Genomic DNA, 8157 nt, shown 5'->3' with positions numbered 1-8157 from the left:
GAAATTGCATGGAAATGGAAGGAGACCCTCAGGGTTATACAAAAGTACATACAAGAGGAAGTGAGGAGAAAGGGAAAAATAATACAAGGGGGAGAAATGAATGACAGTAGAGGGGGTAGAGAGAGAAGAGGGGAGGGGAGGGGAGGGGAGGGGGGATAGTAGAGGATAGGAAAGGCAGCAGAACACAACAGATACTAGTATGGCAATATGTAAATCAATGGATGTGTAACTGATGTGATTCTGCAATCTGTATATGGGGTAAAAATGGGAGTTCATAACCCACTTGAATCAAAGTGTGAAATATGATACATCAAGAAATTTGTAATGTTTTGAACAACCAACAATAAAAAAATTAAAAAAAAGAAATTAAATTTATAAGATTTTGAAGGAAGAAACAAAAGTTTCTTTTTTCTTTAGTTATTTAAAAATGACATATTGGGATAAGTAAATAAAGTTCACCTTTGTCATATGGAACTGTCATTCTCTTCTATGACCTCCCAAAGGCAGGAGGCAAAACCCATGTTTCCAGGTTCTGTTGTAGCTAGGAAACATCATATGACTTGTAAGCAGACCAATGTGAAAAAGAATCCCATCTGAAATGAATTATGAGGAAACATATTTTTAGGGAGTGTTCCTTTATGCTCATGATGGTAGTGGCAGAGGTACCAAAACCACGTAAATTTTGCCAAAATTAATTTACAAATTCAGTGCATTTCCAATTAAAATACACAGAGTTTATTAAATTTGATAAATAATCTCCAAATTGTATTCAGAGCCAAGTTCTAATTTGGAAGATGAATAACAAGGTAAAGGAATTATTAGGTTTATAATACAATTATTAAAACACAGGTGTAGAAAAATAAGACCAATGAAATGGAATAGAGAATTGTAGAATATACCTATGTGAAACACTAGCAAAGCAGTACAGAAAGGATGGATTATTCAATAAATGATGTTTTATAGAAATTGGTTTATTTTTCTGTGGAACAAGTATCCATTGGTTTATTATGTTGTAACATGTAAAAAATTAAAATCCAGGTAGAATAAATATGCAGAAAATAATATCAAACACTTATTAGTTGCTCATTATGTGCTGGGTATCATGATAATCATTTTACATATGCCAATTCATTTAAAATTCATAACAACCCTGAGAGATATGCCATTAATATCATCCTCCTTTCATAGGTCAAGAGATGGAAGCAAAAAATATTCACCGTATCTCAGGCTAAGAAGAGCTTACTATGATTTGACTCAGGTAGGCTACCTCTTGAGTCGGTTTTAAATTACTGTACCGAATTGCCTCCTTTTTGTGCTGAAAGTAGGGACCTTTCTTAAAACAAGATCCAAAAAGTGCAAGCCCCAAACTGATAATTGGATCCCATTAAAATTAAGAACTTCTGTTTATCCTTGGAGAATAAAGATGGTGAAAACACAAGCAGGAGAAAATACATAAAGAGTTCCCAGCTGGATGTGGTGGTGCATGCCTGTAACCCCAGTGACTTGGGAGGCTGAGACAGGAGGATCACCAGTGGGAGGCTTGCTTAGCAATTTAGCCAGACCCTGCCTCAAATTTTTTTAAAAAAATAAGAAAAAAAAAAAGAACTCCTAGGATCCATTAAAAAAAGACCAAAAACCAAACTGAAATATGCGAAGTGACAGAAAGTCATTTCACAAAAGAGGAAACTTGAATGGCCAATAAAAATTTACATATATTCAGTTACTATTATTCAAAGAAATGAAAATGCAGATTTTTTAAATGACAAGGTTTCATATTCATAAGACTGCCAAAAATTAAATATCTGTCTTTCCTAGAAATTTGCCAAAATCTGAAGCACTCTCGTATTTGTTGTTAAGAGTATAATTGTTACAATCATTTTGGAAAGTGTTTTGGCAATAATTAGGAAAGTTGAAGCTATTCAAACTTTGTGACCTAATAATTGCACTCTGGTCTCTGCTATTAGAAGATATCTATCATGTTTTTGTTTGTAAAAAAAAAATTAAAGAAGGGGAAAGAAACATAATTGCAACTCCCAATGGGGGGAAAAATTGAAAATGGCAGTGTCTGCTACCACTGGATATTAGTATTATTTCAAAACACTCTGGAACTATTGAAGGGGATTAAAAAAAGGAGAAATGACAATAAGGAAGATTATATATTTGAATACAGCTTTAATCTCAGCAAAGGTTTTGCTTTGGGGAGGTTGGGGTTATTTCTAAATGATACATACGTTGCCGTGGCTCAGAGGTTTGCAGTTGAAATTAGGATCATCAGGTCAGCAATTCATATGTCACATGGACCGGGAGTAGCATGAATGTACTTGGCACTTTAGGAGAGAGTAAAAGTGGAGCTGGAAATGGAAATTTACCGAAGGCAAACCATATTTTTTCTTTTTCAATTCTGCTTAGACTTTTCTCAGTCACAGAGCTTTCTGGATAGGGAGAAGTTTTAGATAATGTAATCCAACCACTTCACTGACAGATAAGGAAACTGAAATTCAGGAAATGTCAGGAATTATCCAAATTTGCAGTTAGGCAATGGTAGAGCCACAGCTGTACTCCAGGCTGGCTAAATCCAGTTCAAAGCACTTTTTATTGAACTAAACTTCAATTTGGTTTAGGCTATGAGTCATAAAAATATGCAGTCAACCGCAAACCCAGAGCATAAAAGGACTCAGAGAAGCCTTAAATGAAATTGAATTGTTTACTTCCTGATAATTATTTATAGTAGATGTTTATTTGATTTCTTTAAAAACTTATTTTCATGAATATACCCTTACTCTGTTAATGCAGGAAGTGGTTATAGACAATGGGATGACCAGATAATGGTAGGTGACCCACACTGGAGAGACAAACCAAAACCATGACTGTACAGTTTGAAATAAATGTAACATACACTGGTATTCATCAGATGCAGAGGCCATTACACCAGGTCGTCTTAGAGGGCATCATTCTTTTGAGCAATAACAACTTCAACCAAGAGATGATATGTTGAAAGAAATTTTAAAAACTAACTATGTGTGTGTATATACTTATTTATTTTTTTGTTCTTGGATATGCAAATGATATTTTAAAAATACCTGAAAAAAGAGAGGTAGAACCTGATAGCAAAATAGCTGTTTTGACACTGATAACAACTATGACTTTATCCTGAGGAAAAAGCTCAAGGGTGTTGCAAAGACCTCTAAACTAGTAGGTCAAAGGAACCAACAGGGGAAATGTTAAATTGCTTTGCTCTCAACTGCCCTAAATTACTATTCACTGCACCCCACAAGAGAAAACATCTATTAATAGTTTTTTCCCATTATTTTCAAAATAGCCTAAATATATGTTGGGCTGTCTTTGTCAAGTAACATTAAGTTATTTATTGGGTGTGTATTAGACATTGAGAAAATGCTTTAACTCCGTAAAGTTTAATGATCACACAACAATCTCAATTGTTTTAGACTGTAAAATGTTCTAAAGATTATACCCAAATGGTAATATTAATAATTTAGAAAATATCTAGTTTAGTCATTTAGTGTTCAAATAATGGAAAGTCTTTAATGTCCCTCAAATAAATCCTCATTAACGTTAAAACTCTTATTTCTCTCTTTCGTAGCTGCATGTTTATTTAGGCAGACATATAGCTACAAATTCACCTAAGTCAATAGATGGGTTGCAGCACCAAATACCAAATGTTACTAGAGTTGCTTAAATCTTGGTAAGTAAAAATGACCCTTAAAAAATTATCCTTCAGGCAGTACAGGTAATTTGTGTGGGACAACCTGATGGGTAAGTCTCAAATTTTATTTTCATAGGCTGGAAAATTCTGTTCTGATATTGATGATAATCAAGGAAGGACAGTTGAGAATAAATAGTGTTATAACATGAAACACAAAGGTTACATTTGTTAATTAAATTATTCAACTATTTCATTTTCTTTTAGTGTATATGCACATTAACAATAAAATGATAGTTAATATGGGGAAGTGAAAAGGAAACAGGAAAGACCAAACCATCAACTGATTCTCTGAAAAATAAAAAATATGACCAAGGGTTGCGAGTATAGTCATTTATCATGTCAGCTCATTCTCGTAGTTATATTCGTGAGACAGAATGTTAAGGTCACCATTTGATATAGAAGAAATTGGAAACCACCAGTGAGAGCAAATGTTCAGGAGGTCAGTGCACATTAGATTTAAAGGTCTTTAACAACTATGTGCAGATCCCATGTAGAAAGTGATGTGATAGCATCTCTTGTGAGGTTACATTAGTAAAAAGTCAACCCCAGAAGCAAAAAAGTATGTAGTGGTATTTCAGAAATTGTAATTCAGTTCATATGTAAGAGATCCATTGTGGTATTAGGTACATTTTTTTTTTTTTTTTTGCAGTGTTCCTCCTGCTTATTTGTTTTTAAGGGTTTAAGAGGACATGCACTCTTTCTTTCTGGCTCAGCTAATCTCTTGCATGCTACTGAATCTAACTTCATAAATTTCCAAAGCAGCATTATTTCAGAAATGGGTAAATGTTCTGGGTGGGTTATCTGGAGGAGAAACCCTGTTTCTGTGATATATTTGATTTAGATTGGAAACTATATGCTTGAATGTTTTTGTAACAGAGTTTAGGTATGTACCTTATAAATTAGAACCTTCATGGCTTTAATGAGATTTTACTTTGGCAATTTAGATTATTTACCTGGAATATTTTGAAGTTTATCATTCATAACATAGGGAGTTTTAATATAATTCATTTTAGCAATTCCCTAATGCATATTTACTAGAGCTGAGGATCTGAGTAGGGACTCCTGAGATATAAACAAGAATGAGAAAACAGTTGCTTCTTTCAGGGTGCTACCCCTCTTCAAGTCAGGGAGATGAGATAATACAGAAATGCATGCAATGTCAAATTATGACGATTGTCTTTCTAATAACAATTTATGTCTTTTATTATTTTCTAGTAATTTTTTTTGGTATTAACTAAGTGCTGTGATCAAATTAAACATGTAGCCAAACAGAATTATCGATATATTTCACTATGACATATCATGTAGGAAAAATTCAAAATACTAGATGATTTAAGAACTACTTATATTTTGTTCTAGAATTGTTTTGTTCTTATGCATAAACAGTCCTCCTGTACCTGCCTTAGGAATGCATGAAATAGCATACAAAATTAATAAAGCCACATCATAATACCCAACCCTCAAGATGATTGATAAATTGCCCACCTGTTTGCTTAATTGCTCTCCCTTCACTCATAGAGACAGCAACAACTTTGATATAAACAACATTTAAAATAACAGTGTGTGATCAACATTATAATTTAAAAATTATGACATAACACATAAACTAAATTTTTTTTAGTTTCATTTGTTTGAGCCATTGGTAGTAAGGAGTAGTAAAAGGAAGCCAGAGAAGAGTGTTAACATACTCAAAATTAAATTATAATACTTTGAACCATAAAATAACTATGATTATTTTATTTTCACAGAATTAGTGGTATAAAAAATTTCCTTGTAAATAAAGTTAATAATCTTGCAATACAATACAAGACATTAAGGCAAAGGACTCTATCTTAGTGAATTTGCTAATAAAGCCAATTCCAGAAACAACATATTGAATTATCAATATATCCATATATTGATCTAGAAATTTGAAGATCTAGAAATTCAAAGGTATTTAAAAAGGAGATATTCCAGGTGAGGGACATACCATAAGTTCACAGCCGGATGCAGAATCTGGTTTGGTTCCTTGATGCTTTAAACATTTAGCAAGAGCAGAAGGAAATAGATTTTTATAAACAAAATAACTCATAGGGAAAGACATGATTCTACATATCTATACGTAATTATTAAAATGGATAATAAAGGTCTGAATCTTACTACTTAATCCTTCCTACATCTTACTTAGTCAGATCTGATTCTCCTAGATGGGTAGAATGGCTTCCTGTATCACATCAGGGGTTTAGACAAAGGAAGCACTTCAAGAGGGTTTTTGTATATTTGGTGTTCCGTGTGTTCCACACTGTCTGGAACATTTCATGCTCCTGGATTTATAGTTTGGGGAGGCATTGAAAGTCATGAGTCCTGTTCTTATAATTTCATTAGATCACATACAATTTCAAAATTATTATTCATTCTCAAATTCCCAGAGTTGAATTTCCAGTTTGAGTAGCTGCCTCATATTACATTTTCAAGGAGGTAGCTCAGAGTTCAGGAATCACATTTTAATTTTTATTAAATATCTACTTCACCACAGTTCTAATCTCATTTTTTTCTGAGCCTAAGGGACTCTATTGATTTGCTAGTATGTCCTACTTCAAATTGATTTTAGAAACAGAGTAATTTGTTACATTTTTAGAAACTAGGTGAATCTGGAGAATTGGGCCAGAGAAGAATAACGCAAATGACTTATCAAAGTGAAACCAAGAGACAGTGAAAGGGACACCCATCAAATAACAAATTAAAATCACTCTTCTTTTTAACTCTTGTCTCAACATTCTATCCTATAGTAAAATTATAGTATCATTTCTTTTTCTTTTCCTTAATGGAAACGTGAAAATTTGAGATTTTTTACTTTCCATGTAGGATGTAAAGTCTAATACCTGGGAGTCTTACTATGGAGTTGGCTTTGGGATTGGTGATACAGGACTGACATATAGATGAACCTTTTACCTTAAAATCAGTTCCTTAAAACACATCAGAAAATAAATACCTTCAGAGAGTTTCAGACAAACTATTGGTTTCTATTTTTTGACAGTTTTCAGTATTTTTTAAATTAAACTTATTTTTTGCTGGTACATAAAAATAACTATTACCATTGCATATCTTAATAGGATACTATATAATGTTTTGATACACATCTGTATCTGGGCTCTGCTTCAAAGGAAAGCCTTCAGAATCGCAGAGAAGGCTTATGAGATGGCTGTGGGCAGCTAAGACACCCACGTGTCTCCTGAGCTGTTGGAGCGTGCCTGCCCTCACCAGCAGTGGGACACGGAGCATGCAGCCATGGCTGCTGACTGCACAGGTTTCAGAGATAAAGTAGAGCATGTGGACATTTAGGCGCTGACTCCAGCTAAATTGGTTAATGACTAGTATCATCTAAATGAGGTAGCAAGCCAAAAGACTCATAATCTCTCCCCATGCGCAGATTTTAATTAAATAATTATAATGTCCTTGTTGTAATTATTTATCAGTAACTGTACTCATGAGTATTGCCTTTTTCGCCTTCATCTGTTCTGTCAGCTCATCTGAACAATGAAACATTCACTTAGCAAAGACAAGGGGAAAATGAATGATTCTTATTCACCACAATATAACACTTTTAAAATTGTGTCAGTGAGGCAAGATTCTAGACTCTTTATTTATAATGCTGTCCATGGAGGAGAGGAAAACTTAGTTTCCTCATCTACAAGATGTTGTGGTTAGATGACATAGACACAGTTCATTTTCTAACTTTCAGATATGAAAGTCTCTGGGAAATTTAAAGAACCTGATCAGAAGGCGTGGTTTTTAAATATATAACTTTGCAACAATTATATCTCTCAAAGAATGGCATTTTAAAAAATGGTTATTTCCTCTTTGGGTACCACAGAATCTATAGCCTGTAACAGAACATGAGTCTCAAAGAGTGAAATTCATAAGAAATTCAGAAAACAAAAATGACTAGGCAACAACCTTGTATCCACAATATCTATGATGATTAAGAAGATAGTTTAATTGATTTGTGAATTTAAAAATGGGGTCAGAGAGGAGACTACAAAGGGATTTAATCCATGTAAAAGAGAGCAAGATCTCTATGGCTGTCTTTTTTTTTTTTTTCACCTGAAAACTTAACTTTTTAAATAGGATTTACTTTTCTCCTTTTCTTCTGGGGACTCAAAAAGTAGGAAGTGGTTTAACTGTAATATGTGAGAATTGATTATAGTAAATATATTTTGTGTGAAAGCAGAGTTTGTAGAGCACTGTTTATGAAAACCTTGTCTTTAAACTGCTCTGCTCTTCTGTAATCTTCCCTTTTCTGAGTACTTCTTTCTGTTAAAATGTATTTGAAAAATACAATTTTAGTTTGTTTTGCATTTAGTATAGGAATCTGAAAAGTGAAACAGTTCAGTAGTCAAAAAATAACTGGGATAGATGTTTTCAAAAAACTTGAGTAGGTGAATATGTTAGTC

This window comes from Marmota marmota, unplaced genomic scaffold (genome assembly GCF_001458135.2).
Source record: "Marmota marmota marmota unplaced genomic scaffold, marMar, whole genome shotgun sequence".
NCBI classification, from domain to species: Eukaryota; Metazoa; Chordata; class Mammalia; order Rodentia; family Sciuridae; genus Marmota; species Marmota marmota.
Note: the sequence above shows the minus strand (reverse complement) of the source record.